Source organism: Eschrichtius robustus, chromosome 7 (genome assembly GCF_028021215.1).
Source record: "Eschrichtius robustus isolate mEscRob2 chromosome 7, mEscRob2.pri, whole genome shotgun sequence".
Lineage (NCBI taxonomy): Eukaryota > Metazoa > Chordata > Mammalia > Artiodactyla > Eschrichtiidae > Eschrichtius > Eschrichtius robustus.
This window is the reverse complement of record NC_090830.1, coordinates 67,484,781-67,502,846: the sequence shown is the minus strand read 5'-3', so window position 1 is coordinate 67,502,846 and position 18,066 is coordinate 67,484,781.

Genomic DNA, 18,066 nt, shown 5'->3' with positions numbered 1-18,066 from the left:
AAAGGCAAATCAGCGCTACAAAGAAGTCTCGCTTCCCATCGGTCAAAAGGGCCATGCTGAGTAAAGTGTCAAAACCAGAAATGCAGGACAGGCCACGGAGAAACGGGAGCCTTGCTACGCTGATGGGCGGGATGTAAATTGCCAACAGCCACTCTGGAGAAGTGTACGGTGTGTCCTGAAACATTTACAAAACTCAGCTTAGAGAGCATAGGGCACTTCCACTCATGGGCGTATAAATTGGGAAAACTAAAAATCAGCAAGACACAAGCACCCCAAAGTTTAGGGCTGCTCTGTTGACAAGAACCTCCACTTCGTTACACCTTAAATATCCCAGGAAAGAGAAAAATGGATAAAGAAGTTGTGGTCCTTATGTACAATGGAATATCACTCAGCCATGAAATCAACGTCATAAGGCTAGTAGCAGCATGATGAGTGGATTTAGGTACGACGATTCTAACTCAAATAAGTCACACAGAAAAAGACACTTATCATAAGTTATCACCTATAGAGGGAATGTAAAAACCGCTACCCTTGAACTGAATTACAAAACAGAACAGATTCACACGGTTAGAAAACACACTATGGCTGCCTAACGGGAAAGGTGAGGTGGGGTGATGCATAAAACAAGGGTTTCAAATTAGCTCAGATACCGTTCCATAAACCCAATACGTAATAGACAAGACCTACTCCTTGCTCAGGGAACTGGACTCAACACCCCCTATTCACCGCCCAAGATTATATCTGACTAGTAAGAATCTTAAAACCTATGTATTGATATCTCTCTGTAAGTGAGTCAAGTGGGTGTAAAGCTGCATAAACACAGCAGTGAAAAGCAGCTAAACCCCATTATAAAACTCAATTAATTTTAAAAACCCGTGAAACAAAGACAGTGAAAGGGAGAGAAATTCTTACAAAATTCGTTCAGGCGCTGTGATGCCACCTGGATTGACCATATCTAGACCCGCAGCTGATTGAGACATAAGGGTGGACACTCTTGGGGCTGAGGGGTTTGGTGAGGTTCGGTGAGCAAACGCAGACGCTTTAAAGTAATACTGCGTGGTACCCATCCCATGGGTCCCAAATCTCCAGGTTCAAGGGCATCTTCCTACATCGAAAACATGCATGAGAAACCCAGAAGACGGTCCACCGAGTGATTGGGAAAGGTTTCTAAAACGCACCTCATTTCTCGTCTCCTTGTCCTCGGGTTCGCCATTCCAGCCGCTTTACTAGCAATCTCCCTCCTTGGAGAATCAGCACCTTTAACCTCCTGTTCCATACAGGTGGCAATTTGAACTGAGGGTGAACGGGAAGACGGGGAACCAATGAGAGACTAGCTCTAGGTGTTGGGACAGGCACAGGTCACTCTATTTTCCCATCAGGAAGAAGAATTAACCACAGGCTCAGTCTGCCGCCCGGAAGCAGAATAGGGCCTAAAGCAATCCTGCGCTTTTGCGGCCAGCTCCCAAGAGAGCGAGTTGAAAAATGGAGCTCGGGGGCACTGCAATTCACAAACCTGCAGACTTATAAATGATAACTCTCGTCTACAAATATATTGAGGGAAGGCAACAAAGAGGATTTGAAAGCAAGGCAGAATTGCAGGAAACAGATTTCAGGAGGCAGATTCGAATCGCCTTTAAAGCACAGGAAAAGCGGCAAAACCTCGACAATGATGCCCTTGGCCAAAAAGGGCGTATGCGTTTTTTCCTGAATATATTCAGGAAAAAACGCATACGCCCTTTTTGGCCAACCAAGCAACCTGGAAAGGCAAATCAGCGCTACAAAGAAGTCTCGCTTCCCATCGGTCAAAAGGGCCATGCTGAGTAAAGTGTCAAAACCAGAAATGCAGGACAGGCCACGGAGAAACGGGAGCCTTGCTACGCTGATGGGCGGGATGTAAATTGCCAACAGCCACTCTGGAGAAGTGTACGGTGTGTCCTGAAACATTTACAAAACTCAGCTTAGAGAGCATAGGGCACTTCCACTCATGGGCGTATAAATTGGGAAAACTAAAAATCAGCAAGACACAAGCACCCCAAAGTTTAGGGCTGCTCTGTTGACAAGAACCTCCACTTCGTTACACCTTAAATATCCCAGGAAAGAGAAAAATGGATAAAGAAGTTGTGGTCCTTATGTACAATGGAATATCACTCAGCCATGAAATCAACGTCATAAGGCTAGTAGCAGCATGATGAGTGGATTTAGGTACGACGATTCTAAGTGCAATAAGTCACACAGAAAAAGACACTTATCATAAGTTATCACCTATAGAGGGAATGTAAAAACCGCTACCCTTGAACTGAATTACAAAACAGAACAGATTCACACGGTTAGAAAACACACTATGGCTGCCTAACGGGAAAGGTGAGGTGGGGTGATGCATAAAACAAGGGTTTCAAATTAGCTCAGATACCGTTCCATAAACCCAATACGTAATAGACAAGACCTACTCCTTGCTCAGGGAACTGGACTCAACACCCCCTATTCACCGCCCAAGAGTATATCTGACTAGTAAGAATCTTAAAACCTATGTATTGATATCTCTCTGTAAGTGAGTCAAGTGGGTGTAAAGCTGCATAAACACAGCAGTGAAAAGCAGCTAAACCCCATTATAAAACTCAATTAATTTTAAAAACCCGTGAAACAAAGACAGTGAAAGGGAGAGAAATTCTTACAAAATTCGTTCAGGCGCTGTGATGCCACCTGGATTGACCATATCTAGACCCGCAGCTGATTGAGACATAAGGGTGGACACTCTTGGGGCTGAGGGGTTTGGTGAGGTTCAGTGAGCAAACGCAGACGCTTTAAAGTAATACTGCGTGGTACCCGTCCCATGGGTCCCAAATCTCCAGGTTCAAGGGCATCTTCCTACATCGAAAACATGCATGAGAAACCCAGAAGACGGTCCACCGAGTGATTGGGAAAGGTTTCTAAAACGCACCTCATTTCTCGTCTCCTTGTGCTCGGGTTCGCCATTCCAGCCGCTTTACTAGCAATCTCCCTCCTTGGAGAATCAGCACCTTTAACCTCCTGTTCCATACAGGTGGCAATTTGAACTGAGGGTGAACGGGAAGACGGGGAACCAATGAGAGACTAGCTCTAGGTGTTGGGACAGGCACAGGTCACTCTATTTTCCCATCAGGAAGAAGAATTAACCACAGGCTCAGTCTGCCGCCCGGAAGCAGAATAGGGCCTAAAGCAATCCTGCGCTTTTGCGGCCAGCTCCCAAGAGAGCGAGTTGAAAAATGGAGCTCGGGGGCACTGCAATTCACAAACCTGCAGACTTATAAATGATAACTCTCGTCTACAAATATATTGAGGGAAGGCAACAAAGAGGATTTGAAAGCAAGGCAGAATTGCAGGAAACAGATTTCAGGAGGCAGATTCGAATCGCCTTTAAAGCACAGGAAAAGCGGCAAAACCTCGACAATGATGCCCTTGGCCAAAAAGGGCGTATGCGTTTTTTCCTGAATATATTCAGGAAAAAACGCATACGCCCTTTTTGGCCAACCAAGCAACCTGGAAAGGCAAATCAGCGCTACAAAGAAGTCTCGCTTCCCATCGGTCAAAAGGGCCATGCTGAGTAAAGTGTCAAAACCAGAAATGCAGGACAGGCCACGGAGAAACGGGAGCCTTGCTACGCTGATGGGCGGGATGTAAATTGCCAACAGCCACTCTGGAGAAGTGTACGGTGTGTCCTGAAACATTTACAAAACTCAGCTTAGAGAGCATAGGGCACTTCCACTCATGGGCGTATAAATTGGGAAAACTAAAAATCAGCAAGACACAAGCACCCCAACGTTTAGGGCTGCTCTGTTGACAAGAACCTCCACTTCGTTACACCTTAAATATCCCAGGAAAGAGAAAAATGGATAAAGAAGTTGTGGTCCTTATGTACAATGGAATATCACTCAGCCATGAAATCAACGTCATAAGGCTAGTAGCAGCATGATGAGTGGATTTAGGTACGACGATTCTAAGTGCAATAAGTCACACAGAAAAAGACACTTATCATAAGTTATCACCTATAGAGGGAATGTAAAAACCGCTACCCTTGAACTGAATTACAAAACAGAACAGATTCACACGGTTAGAAAACACACTATGGCTGCCTAACGGGAAAGGTGAGGTGGGGTGATGCATAAAACAAGGGTTTCAAATTAGCTCAGATACCGTTCCATAAACCCAATACGTAATAGACAAGACCTACTCCTTGCTCAGGGAACTGGACTCAACACCCCCTATTCACCGCCCAAGAGTATATCTGACTAGTAAGAATCTTAAAACCTATGTATTGATATCTCTCTGTAAGTGAGTCAAGTGGGTGTAAAGCTGCATAAACACAGCAGTGAAAAGCAGCTAAACCCCATTATAAAACTCAATTAATTTTAAAAACCCGTGAAACAAAGACAGTGAAAGGGAGAGAAATTCTTACAAAATTCGTTCAGGCGCTGTGATGCCACCTGGATTGACCATATCTAGACCCGCAGCTGATTGAGACATAAGGGTGGACACTCTTGGGGCTGAGGGGTTTGGTGAGGTTCGGTGAGCAAACGCAGACGCTTTAAAGTAATACTGCGTGGTACCCATCCCATGGGTCCCAAATCTCCAGGTTCAAGGGCATCTTCCTACATCGAAAACATGCATGAGAAACCCAGAAGACGGTCCACCGAGTGATTGGGAAAGGTTTCTAAAACGCACCTCATTTCTCGTCTCCTTGTGCTCGGGTTCGCCATTCCAGCCGCTTTACTAGCAATCTCCCTCCTTGGAGAATCAGCACCTTTAACCTCCTGTTCCATACAGGTGGCAATTTGAACTGAGGGTGAACGGGAAGACGGGGAACCAATGAGAGACTAGCTCTAGGTGTTGGGACAGGCACAGGTCACTCTATTTTCCCATCAGGAAGAAGAATTAACCACAGGCTCAGTCTGCCGCCCGGAAGCAGAATAGGGCCTAAAGCAATCCTGCGCTTTTGCGGCCAGCTCCCAAGAGAGCGAGTTGAAAAATGGAGCTCGGGGGCACTGCAATTCACAAACCTGCAGACTTATAAATGATAACTCTCATCTACAAATATATTGAGGGAAGGCAACAAAGAGGATTTGAAAGCAAGGCAGAATTGCAGGAAACAGATTTCAGGAGGCAGATTCGAATCGCCTTTAAAGCACAGGAAAAGCGGCAAAACCTCGACAATGATGCCCTTGGCCAAAAAGGGCGTATGCGTTTTTTCCTGAATATATTCAGGAAAAAACGCATACGCCCTTTTTGGCCAACCAAGCAACCTGGAAAGGCAAATCAGCGCTACAAAGAAGTCTCGCTTCCCATCGGTCAAAAGGGCCATGCTGAGTAAAGTGTCAAAACCAGAAATGCAGGACAGGCCACGGAGAAACGGGAGCCTTGCTACGCTGATGGGCGGGATGTAAATTGCCAACAGCCACTCTGGAGAAGTGTACGGTGTGTCCTGAAACATTTACAAAACTCAGCTTAGAGAGCATAGGGCACTTCCACTCATGGGCGTATAAATTGGGAAAACTAAAAATCAGCAAGACACAAGCACCCCAAAGTTTAGGGCTGCTCTGTTGACAAGAACCTCCACTTCGTTACACCTTAAATATCCCAGGAAAGAGAAAAATGGATAAAGAAGTTGTGGTCCTTATGTACAATGGAATATCACTCAGCCATGAAATCAACGTCATAAGGCTAGTAGCAGCATGATGAGTGGATTTAGGTACGACGATTCTAAGTGCAATAAGTCACACAGAAAAAGACACTTATCATAAGTTATCACCTATAGAGGGAATGTAAAAACCGCTACCCTTGAACTGAATTACAAAACAGAACAGATTCACACGGTTAGAAAACACACTATGGCTGCCTAACGGGAAAGGTGAGGTGGGGTGATGCATAAAACAAGGGTTTCAAATTAGCTCAGATACCGTTCCATAAACCCAATACGTAATAGACAAGACCTACTCCTTGCTCAGGGAACTGGACTCAACACCCCCTATTCACCGCCCAAGAGTATATCTGACTAGTAAGAATCTTAAAACCTATGTATTGATATCTCTCTGTAAGTGAGTCAAGTGGGTGTAAAGCTGCATAAACACAGCAGTGAAAAGCAGCTAAACCCCATTATAAAACTCAATTAATTTTAAAAACCCGTGAAACAAAGACAGTGAAAGGGAGATAAATTCTTACAAAATTCGTTCAGGCGCTGTGATGCCACCTGGATTGACCATATCTAGACCCGCAGCTGATTGAGACATAAGGGTGGACACTCTTGGGGCTGAGGGGTTTGGTGAGGTTCGGTGAGCAAACGCAGACGCTTTAAAGTAATACTGCGTGGTACCCATCCCATGGGTCCCAAATCTCCAGGTTCAAGGGCATCTTCCTACATCGAAAACATGCATGAGAAACCCAGAAGACGGTCCACCGAGTGATTGGGAAAGGTTTCTAAAACGCACCTCATTTCTCGTCTCCTTGTGCTCGGGTTCGCCATTCCAGCCGCTTTACTAGCAATCTCCCTCCTTGGAGAATCAGCACCTTTAACCTCCTGTTCCATACAGGTGGCAATTTGAACTGAGGGTGAACGGGAAGACGGGGAACCAATGAGAGACTAGCTCTAGGTGTTGGGACAGGCACAGGTCACTCTATTTTCCCATCAGGAAGAAGAATTAACCACAGGCTCAGTCTGCCGCCCGGAAGCAGAATAGGGCCTAAAGCAATCCTGCGCTTTTGCGGCCAGCTCCCAAGAGAGCGAGTTGAAAAATGGAGCTCGGGGGCACTGCAATTCACAAACCTGCAGACTTATAAATGATAACTCTCGTCTACAAATATATTGAGGGAAGGCAACAAAGAGGATTTGAAAGCAAGGCAGAATTGCAGGAAACAGATTTCAGGAGGCAGATTCGAATCGCCTTTAAAGCACAGGAAAAGCGGCAAAACCTCGACAATGATGCCCTTGGCCAAAAAGGGCGTATGCGTTTTTTCCTGAATATATTCAGGAAAAAACGCATACGCCCTTTTTGGCCAACCAAGCAACCTGGAAAGGCAAATCAGCGCTACAAAGAAGTCTCGCTTCCCATCGGTCAAAAGGGCCATGCTGAGTAAAGTGTCAAAACCAGAAATGCAGGACAGGCCACGGAGAAACGGGAGCCTTGCTACGCTGATGGGCGGGATGTAAATTGCCAACAGCCACTCTGGAGAAGTGTACGGTGTGTCCTGAAACATTTACAAAACTCAGCTTAGAGAGCATAGGGCACTTCCACTCATGGGCGTATAAATTGGGAAAACTAAAAATCAGCAAGACACAAGCACCCCAAAGTTTAGGGCTGCTCTGTTGACAAGAACCTCCACTTCGTTACACCTTAAATATCCCAGGAAAGAGAAAAATGGATAAAGAAGTTGTGGTCCTTATGTACAATGGAATATCACTCAGCCATGAAATCAACGTCATAAGGCTAGTAGCAGCATGATGAGTGGATTTAGGTACGACGATTCTAAGTGCAATAAGTCACACAGAAAAAGACACTTATCATAAGTTATCACCTATAGAGGGAATGTAAAAACCGCTACCCTTGAACTGAATTACAAAACAGAACAGATTCACACGGTTAGAAAACACACTATGGCTGCCTAACGGGAAAGGTGAGGTGGGGTGATGCATAAAACAAGGGTTTCAAATTAGCTCAGATACCGTTCCATAAACCCAATACGTAATAGACAAGACCTACTCCTTGCTCAGGGAACTGGACTCAACACCCCCTATTCACCGCCCAAGAGTATATCTGACTAGTAAGAATCTTAAAACCTATGTATTGATATCTCTCTGTAAGTGAGTCAAGTGGGTGTAAAGCTGCATAAACACAGCAGTGAAAAGCAGCTAAACCCCATTATAAAACTCAATTAATTTTAAAAACCCGTGAAACAAAGACAGTGAAAGGGAGAGAAATTCTTACAAAATTCGTTCAGGCGCTGTGATGCCACCTGGATTGACCATATCTAGACCCGCAGCTGATTGAGACATAAGGGTGGACACTCTTGGGGCTGAGGGGTTTGGTGAGGTTCGGTGAGCAAACGCAGACGCTTTAAAGTAATACTGCGTGGTACCCGTCCCATGGGTCCCAAATCTCCAGGTTCAAGGGCATCTTCCTACATCGAAAACATGCATGAGAAACCCAGAAGACGGTCCACCGTGTGATTGGGAAAGGTTTCTAAAACGCACCTCATTTCTCGTCTCCTTGTGCTCGGGTTCGCCATTCCAGCCGCTTTACTAGCAATCTCCCTCCTTGGAGAATCAGCACCTTTAACCTCCTGTTCCATACAGGTGGCAATTTGAACTGAGGGTGAACGGGAAGACGGGGAACCAATGAGAGACTAGCTCTAGGTGTTGGGACAGGCACAGGTCACTCTATTTTCCCATCAGGAAGAAGAATTAACCACAGGCTCAGTCTGCCGCCCGGAAGCAGAATAGGGCCTAAAGCAATCCTGCGCTTTTGCGGCCAGCTCCCAAGAGAGCGAGTTGAAAAATGGAGCTCGGGGGCACTGCAATTCACAAACCTGCAGACTTATAAATGATAACTCTCGTCTACAAATATATTGAGGGAAGGCAACAAAGAGGATTTGAAAGCAAGGCAGAATTGCAGGAAACAGATTTCAGGAGGCAGATTCGAATCGCCTTTAAAGCACAGGAAAAGCGGCAAAACCTCGACAATGATGCCCTTGGCCAAAAAGGGCGTATGCGTTTTTTCCTGAATATATTCAGGAAAAAACGCATACGCCCTTTTTGGCCAACCAAGCAACCTGGAAAGGCAAATCAGCGCTACAAAGAAGTCTCGCTTCCCATCGGTCAAAAGGGCCATGCTGAGTAAAGTGTCAAAACCAGAAATGCAGGACAGGCCACGGAGAAACGGGAGCCTTGCTACGCTGATGGGCGGGATGTAAATTGCCAACAGCCACTCTGGAGAAGTGTACGGTGTGTCCTGAAACATTTACAAAACTCAGCTTAGAGAGCATAGGGCACTTCCACTCATGGGCGTATAAATTGGGAAAACTAAAAATCAGCAAGACACAAGCACCCCAAAGTTTAGGGCTGCTCTGTTGACAAGAACCTCCACTTCGTTACACCTTAAATATCCCAGGAAAGAGAAAAATGGATAAAGAAGTTGTGGTCCTTATGTACAATGGAATATCACTCAGCCATGAAATCAACGTCATAAGGCTAGTAGCAGCATGATGAGTGGATTTAGGTACGACGATTCTAAGTGCAATAAGTCACACAGAAAAAGACACTTATCATAAGTTATCACCTATAGAGGGAATGTAAAAACCGCTACCCTTGAACTGAATTACAAAACAGAACAGATTCACACGGTTAGAAAACACACTATGGCTGCCTAACGGGAAAGGTGAGGTGGGGTGATGCATAAAACAAGGGTTTCAAATTAGCTCAGATACCGTTCCATAAACCCAATACGTAATAGACAAGACCTACTCCTTGCTCAGGGAACTGGACTCAACACCCCCTATTCACCGCCCAAGAGTATATCTGACTAGTAAGAATCTTAAAACCTATGTATTGATATCTCTCTGTAAGTGAGTCAAGTGGGTGTAAAGCTGCATAAACACAGCAGTGAAAAGCAGCTAAACCCCATTATAAAACTCAATTAATTTTAAAAACCCGTGAAACAAAGACAGTGAAAGGGAGATAAATTCTTACAAAATTCGTTCAGGCGCTGTGATGCCACCTGGATTGACCATATCTAGACCCGCAGCTGATTGAGACATAAGGGTGGACACTCTTGGGGCTGAGGGGTTTGGTGAGGTTCGGTGAGCAAACGCAGACGCTTTAAAGTAATACTGCGTGGTACCCATCCCATGGGTCCCAAATCTCCAGGTTCAAGGGCATCTTCCTACATCGAAAACATGCATGAGAAACCCAGAAGACGGTCCACCGAGTGATTGGGAAAGGTTTCTAAAACGCACCTCATTTCTCGTCTCCTTGTGCTCGGGTTCGCCATACCAGCCGCTTTACTAGCAATCTCCCTCCTTGGAGAATCAGCACCTTTAACCTCCTGTTCCATACAGGTGGCAATTTGAACTGAGGGTGAACGGGAAGACGGGGAACCAATGAGAGACTAGCTCTAGGTGTTGGGACAGGCACAGGTCACTCTATTTTCCCATCAGGAAGAAGAATTAACCACAGGCTCAGTCTGCCGCCCGGAAGCAGAATAGGGCCTAAAGCAATCCTGCGCTTTTGCGGCCAGCTCCCAAGAGAGCGAGTTGAAAAATGGAGCTCGGGGGCACTGCAATTCACAAACCTGCAGACTTATAAATGATAACTCTCGTCTACAAATATATTGAGGGAAGGCAACAAAGAGGATTTGAAAGCAAGGCAGAATTGCAGGAAACAGATTTCAGGAGGCAGATTCGAATCGCCTTTAAAGCACAGGAAAAGCGGCAAAACCTCGACAATGATGCCCTTGGCCAAAAAGGGCGTATGCGTTTTTTCCTGAATATATTCAGGAAAAAACGCATACGCCCTTTTTGGCCAACCAAGCAACCTGGAAAGGCAAATCAGCGCTACAAAGAAGTCTCGCTTCCCATCGGTCAAAAGGGCCATGCTGAGTAAAGTGTCAAAACCAGAAATGCAGGACAGGCCACGGAGAAACGGGAGCCTTGCTACGCTGATGGGCGGGATGTAAATTGCCAACAGCCACTCTGGAGAAGTGTACGGTGTGTCCTGAAACATTTACAAAACTCAGCTTAGAGAGCATAGGGCACTTCCACTCATGGGCGTATAAATTGGGAAAACTAAAAATCAGCAAGACACAAGCACCCCAAAGTTTAGGGCTGCTCTGTTGACAAGAACCTCCACTTCGTTACACCTTAAATATCCCAGGAAAGAGAAAAATGGATAAAGAAGTTGTGGTCCTTATGTACAATGGAATATCACTCAGCCATGAAATCAACGTCATAAGGCTAGTAGCAGCATGATGAGTGGATTTAGGTACGACGATTCTAAGTGCAATAAGTCACACAGAAAAAGACACTTATCATAAGTTATCACCTATAGAGGGAATGTAAAAACCGCTACCCTTGAACTGAATTACAAAACAGAACAGATTCACACGGTTAGAAAACACACTATGGCTGCCTAACGGGAAAGGTGAGGTGGGGTGATGCATAAAACAAGGGTTTCAAATTAGCTCAGATACCGTTCCATAAACCCAATACGTAATAGACAAGACCTACTCCTTGCTCAGGGAACTGGACTCAACACCCCCTATTCACCGCCCAAGAGTATATCTGACTAGTAAGAATCTTAAAACCTATGTATTGATATCTCTCTGTAAGTGAGTCAAGTGGGTGTAAAGCTGCATAAACACAGCAGTGAAAAGCAGCTAAACCCCATTATAAAACTCAATTAATTTTAAAAACCCTTGAAACAAAGACAGTGAAAGGGAGATAAATTCTTACAAAATTCGTTCAGGCGCTGTGATGCCACCTGGATTGACCATATCTAGACCCGCAGCTGATTGAGACATAAGGGTGGACACTCTTGGGGCTGAGGGGTTTGGTGAGGTTCGGTGAGCAAACGCAGACGCTTTAAAGTAATACTGCGTGGTACCCATCCCATGGGTCCCAAATCTCCAGGTTCAAGGGCATCTTCCTACATCGAAAACATGCATGAGAAACCCAGAAGACGGTCCACCGAGTGATTGGGAAAGGTTTCTAAAACGCACCTCATTTCTCGTCTCCTTGTGCTCGGGTTCGCCATTCCAGCCGCTTTACTAGCAATCTCCCTCCTTGGAGAATCAGCACCTTTAACCTCCTGTTCCATACAGGTGGCAATTTGAACTGAGGGTGAACGGGAAGACGGGGAACCAATGAGAGACTAGCTCTAGGTGTTGGGACAGGCACAGGTCACTCTATTTTCCCATCAGGAAGAAGAATTAACCACAGGCTCAGTCTGCCGCCCGGAAGCAGAATAGGGCCTAAAGCAATCCTGCGCTTTTGCGGCCAGCTCCCAAGAGAGCGAGTTGAAAAATGGAGCTCGGGGGCACTGCAATTCACAAACCTGCAGACTTATAAATGATAACTCTCGTCTACAAATATATTGAGGGAAGGCAACAAAGAGGATTTGAAAGCAAGGCAGAATTGCAGGAAACAGATTTCAGGAGGCAGATTCGAATCGCCTTTAAAGCACAGGAAAAGCGGCAAAACCTCGACAATGATGCCCTTGGCCAAAAAGGGCGTATGCGTTTTTTCCTGAATATATTCAGGAAAAAACGCATACGCCCTTTTTGGCCAACCAAGCAACCTGGAAAGGCAAATCAGCGCTACAAAGAAGTCTCGCTTCCCATCGGTCAAAAGGGCCATGCTGAGTAAAGTGTCAAAACCAGAAATGCAGGACAGGCCACGGAGAAACGGGAGCCTTGCTACGCTGATGGGCGGGATGTAAATTGCCAACAGCCACTCTGGAGAAGTGTACGGTGTGTCCTGAAACATTTACAAAACTCAGCTTAGAGAGCATAGGGCACTTCCACTCATGGGCGTATAAATTGGGAAAACTAAAAATCAGCAAGACACAAGCACCCCAAAGTTTAGGGCTGCTCTGTTGACAAGAACCTCCACTTCGTTACACCTTAAATATCCCAGGAAAGAGAAAAATGGATAAAGAAGTTGTGGTCCTTATGTACAATGGAATATCACTCAGCCATGAAATCAACGTCATAAGGCTAGTAGCAGCATGATGAGTGGATTTAGGTACGACGATTCTAAGTGCAATAAGTCACACAGAAAAAGACACTTATCATAAGTTATCACCTATAGAGGGAATGTAAAAACCGCTACCCTTGAACTGAATTACAAAACAGAACAGATTCACACGGTTAGAAAACACACTATGGCTGCCTAACGGGAAAGGTGAGGTGGGGTGATGCATAAAACAAGGGTTTCAAATTAGCTCAGATACCGTTCCATAAACCCAATACGTAATAGACAAGACCTACTCCTTGCTCAGGGAACTGGACTCAACACCCCCTATTCACCGCCCAAGAGTATATCTGACTAGTAAGAATCTTAAAACCTATGTATTGATATCTCTCTGTAAGTGAGTCAAGTGGGTGTAAAGCTGCATAAACACAGCAGTGAAAAGCAGCTAAACCCCATTATAAAACTCAATTAATTTTAAAAACCCGTGAAACAAAGACAGTGAAAGGGAGAGAAATTCTTACAAAATTCGTTCAGGCGCTGTGATGCCACCTGGATTGACCATATCTAGACCCGCAGCTGATTGAGACATAAGGGTGGACACTCTTGGGGCTGAGGGGTTTGGTGAGGTTCGGTGAGCAAACGCAGACGCTTTAAAGTAATACTGCGTGGTACCCATCCCATGGGTCCCAAATCTCCAGGTTCAAGGGCATCTTCCTACATCGAAAACATGCATGAGAAACCCAGAAGACGGTCCACCGAGTGATTGGGAAAGGTTTCTAAAACGCACCTCATTTCTCGTCTCCTTGTGCTCGGGTTCGCCATTCCAGCCGCTTTACTAGCAATCTCCCTCCTTGGAGAATCAGCACCTTTAACCTCCTGTTCCATACAGGTGGCAATTTGAACTGAGGGTGAACGGGAAGACGGGGAACCAATGAGAGACTAGCTCTAGGTGTTGGGACAGGCACAGGTCACTCTATTTTCCCATCAGGAAGAAGAATTAACCACAGGCTCAGTCTGCCGCCCGGAAGCAGAATAGGGCCTAAAGCAATCCTGCGCTTTTGCGGCCAGCTCCCAAGAGAGCGAGTTGAAAAATGGAGCTCGGGGGCACTGCAATTCACAAACCTGCAGACTTATAAATGATAACTCTCGTCTACAAATATATTGAGGGAAGGCAACAAAGAGGATTTGAAAGCAAGGCAGAATTGCAGGAAACAGATTTCAGGAGGCAGATTCGAATCGCCTTTAAAGCACAGGAAAAGCGGCAAAACCTCGACAATGATGCCCTTGGCCAAAAAGGGCGTATGCGTTTTTTCCTGAATATATTCAGGAAAAAACGCATACGCCCTTTTTGGCCAACCAAGCAACCTGGAAAGGCAAATCAGCGCTACAAAGAAGTCTCGCTTCCCATCGGTCAAAAGGGCCATGCTGAGTAAAGTGTCAAAACCAGAAATGCAGGACAGGCCACGGAGAAACGGGAGCCTTGCTACGCTGATGGGCGGGATGTAAATTGCCAACAGCCACTCTGGAGAAGTGTACGGTGTGTCCTGAAACATTTACAAAACTCAGCTTAGAGAGCATAGGGCACTTCCACTCATGGGCGTATAAATTGGGAAAACTAAAAATCAGCAAGACACAAGCACCCCAAAGTTTAGGGCTGCTCTGTTGACAAGAACCTCCACTTCGTTACACCTTAAATATCCCAGGAAAGAGAAAAATGGATAAAGAAGTTGTGGTCCTTATGTACAATGGAATATCACTCAGCCATGAAATCAACGTCATAAGGCTAGTAGCAGCATGATGAGTGGATTTAGGTACGACGATTCTAAGTGCAATAAGTCACACAGAAAAAGACACTTATCATAAGTTATCACCTATAGAGGGAATGTAAAAACCGCTACCCTTGAACTGAATTACAAAACAGAACAGATTCACACGGTTAGAAAACACACTATGGCTGCCTAACGGGAAAGGTGAGGTGGGGTGATGCATAAAACAAGGGTTTCAAATTAGCTCAGATACCGTTCCATAAACCCAATACGTAATAGACAAGACCTACTCCTTGCTCAGGGAACTGGACTCAACACCCCCTATTCACCGCCCAAGAGTATATCTGACTAGTAAGAATCTTAAAACCTATGTATTGATATCTCTCTGTAAGTGAGTCAAGTGGGTGTAAAGCTGCATAAACACAGCAGTGAAAAGCAGCTAAACCCCATTATAAAACTCAATTAATTTTAAAAACCCGTGAAACAAAGACAGTGAAAGGGAGATAAATTCTTACAAAATTCGTTCAGGCGCTGTGATGCCACCTGGATTGACCATATCTAGACCCGCAGCTGATTGAGACATAAGGGTGGACACTCTTGGGGCTGAGGGGTTTGGTGAGGTTCGGTGAGCAAACGCAGACGCTTTAAAGTAATACTGCGTGGTACCCATCCCATGGGTCCCAAATCTCCAGGTTCAAGGGCATCTTCCTACATCGAAAACATGCATGAGAAACCCAGAAGACGGTCCACCGAGTGATTGGGAAAGGTTTCTAAAACGCACCTCATTTCTCGTCTCCTTGTGCTCGGGTTCGCCATTCCAGCCGCTTTACTAGCAATCTCCCTCCTTGGAGAATCAGCACCTTTAACCTCCTGTTCCATACAGGTGGCAATTTGAACTGAGGGTGAACGGGAAGACGGGGAACCAATGAGAGACTAGCTCTAGGTGTTGGGACAGGCACAGGTCACTCTATTTTCCCATCAGGAAGAAGAATTAACCACAGGCTCAGTCTGCCGCCCGGAAGCAGAATAGGGCCTAAAGCAATCCTGCGCTTTTGCGGCCAGCTCCCAAGAGAGCGAGTTGAAAAATGGAGCTCGGGGGCACTGCAATTCACAAACCTGCAGACTTATAAATGATAACTCTCGTCTACAAATATATTGAGGGAAGGCAACAAAGAGGATTTGAAAGCAAGGCAGAATTGCAGGAAACAGATTTCAGGAGGCAGATTCGAATCGCCTTTAAAGCACAGGAAAAGCGGCAAAACCTCGACAATGATGCCCTTGGCCAAAAAGGGCGTATGCGTTTTTTCCTGAATATATTCAGGAAAAAACGCATACGCCCTTTTTGGCCAACCAAGCAACCTGGAAAGGCAAATCAGCGCTACAAAGAAGTCTCGCTTCCCATCGGTCAAAAGGGCCATGCTGAGTAAAGTGTCAAAACCAGAAATGCAGGACAGGCCACGGAGAAACGGGAGCCTTGCTACGCTGATGGGCGGGATGTAAATTGCCAACAGCCACTCTGGAGAAGTGTACGGTGTGTCCTGAAACATTTACAAAACTCAGCTTAGAGAGCATAGGGCACTTCCACTCATGGGCGTATAAATTGGGAAAACTAAAAATCAGCAAGACACAAGCACCCCAAAGTTTAGGGCTGCTCTGTTGACAAGAACCTCCACTTCGTTACACCTTAAATATCCCAGGAAAGAGAAAAATGGATAAAGAAGTTGTGGTCCTTATGTACAATGGAATATCACTCAGCCATGAAATCAACGTCATAAGGCTAGTAGCAGCATGATGAGTGGATTTAGGTACGACGATTCTAAGTGCAATAAGTCACACAGAAAAAGACACTTATCATAAGTTATCACCTATAGAGGGAATGTAAAAACCGCTACCCTTGAACTGAATTACAAAACAGAACAGATTCACACGGTTAGAAAACACACTATGGCTGCCTAACGGGAAAGGTGAGGTGGGGTGATGCATAAAACAAGGGTTTCAAATTAGCTCAGATACCGTTCCATAAACCCAATACGTAATAGACAAGACCTACTCCTTGCTCAGGGAACTGGACTCAACACCCCCTATTCACCGCCCAAGAGTATATCTGACTAGTAAGAATCTTAAAACCTATGTATTGATATCTCTCTGTAAGTGAGTCAAGTGGGTGTAAAGCTGCATAAACACAGCAGTGAAAAGCAGCTAAACCCCATTATAAAACTCAATTAATTTTAAAAACCCGTGAAACAAAGACAGTGAAAGGGAGAGAAATTCTTACAAAATTCGTTCAGGCGCTGTGATGCCACCTGGATTGACCATATCTAGACCCGCAGCTGATTGAGACATAAGGGTGGACACTCTTGGGGCTGAGGGGTTTGGTGAGGTTCGGTGAGCAAACGCAGACGCTTTAAAGTAATACTGCGTGGTACCCGTCCCATGGGTCCCAAATCTCCAGGTTCAAGGGCATCTTCCTACATCGAAAACATGCATGAGAAACCCAGAAGACGGTCCACCGTGTGATTGGGAAAGGTTTCTAAAACGCACCTCATTTCTCGTCTCCTTGTGCTCGGGTTCGCCATTCCAGCCGCTTTACTAGCAATCTCCCTCCTTGGAGAATCAGCACCTTTAACCTCCTGTTCCATACAGGTGGCAATTTGAACTGAGGGTGAACGGGAAGACGGGGAACCAATGAGAGACTAGCTCTAGGTGTTGGGACAGGCACAGGTCACTCTATTTTCCCATCAGGAAGAAGAATTAACCACAGGCTCAGTCTGCCGCCCGGAAGCAGAATAGGGCCTAAAGCAATCCTGCGCTTTTGCGGCCAGCTCCCAAGAGAGCGAGTTGAAAAATGGAGCTCGGGGGCACTGCAATTCACAAACCTGCAGACTTATAAATGATAACTCTCGTCTACAAATATATTGAGGGAAGGCAACAAAGAGGATTTGAAAGCAAGGCAGAATTGCAGGAAACAGATTTCAGGAGGCAGATTCGAATCGCCTTTAAAGCACAGGAAAAGCGGCAAAACCTCGACAATGATGCCCTTGGCCAAAAAGGGCGTATGCGTTTTTTCCTGAATATATTCAGGAAAAAACGCATACGCCCTTTTTGGCCAACCAAGCAACCTGGAAAGGCAAATCAGCGCTACAAAGAAGTCTCGCTTCCCATCGGTCAAAAGGGCCATGCTGAGTAAAGTGTCAAAACCAGAAATGCAGGACAGGCCACGGAGAAACGGGAGCCTTGCTACGCTGATGGGCGGGATGTAAATTGCCAACAGCCACTCTGGAGAAGTGTACGGTGTGTCCTGAAACATTTACAAAACTCAGCTTAGAGAGCATAGGGCACTTCCACTCATGGGCGTATAAATTGGGAAAACTAAAAATCAGCAAGACACAAGCACCCCAAAGTTTAGGGCTGCTCTGTTGACAAGAACCTCCACTTCGTTACACCTTAAATATCCCAGGAAAGAGAAAAATGGATAAAGAAGTTGTGGTCCTTATGTACAATGGAATATCACTCAGCCATGAAATCAACGTCATAAGGCTAGTAGCAGCATGATGAGTGGATTTAGGTACGACGATTCTAAGTGCAATAA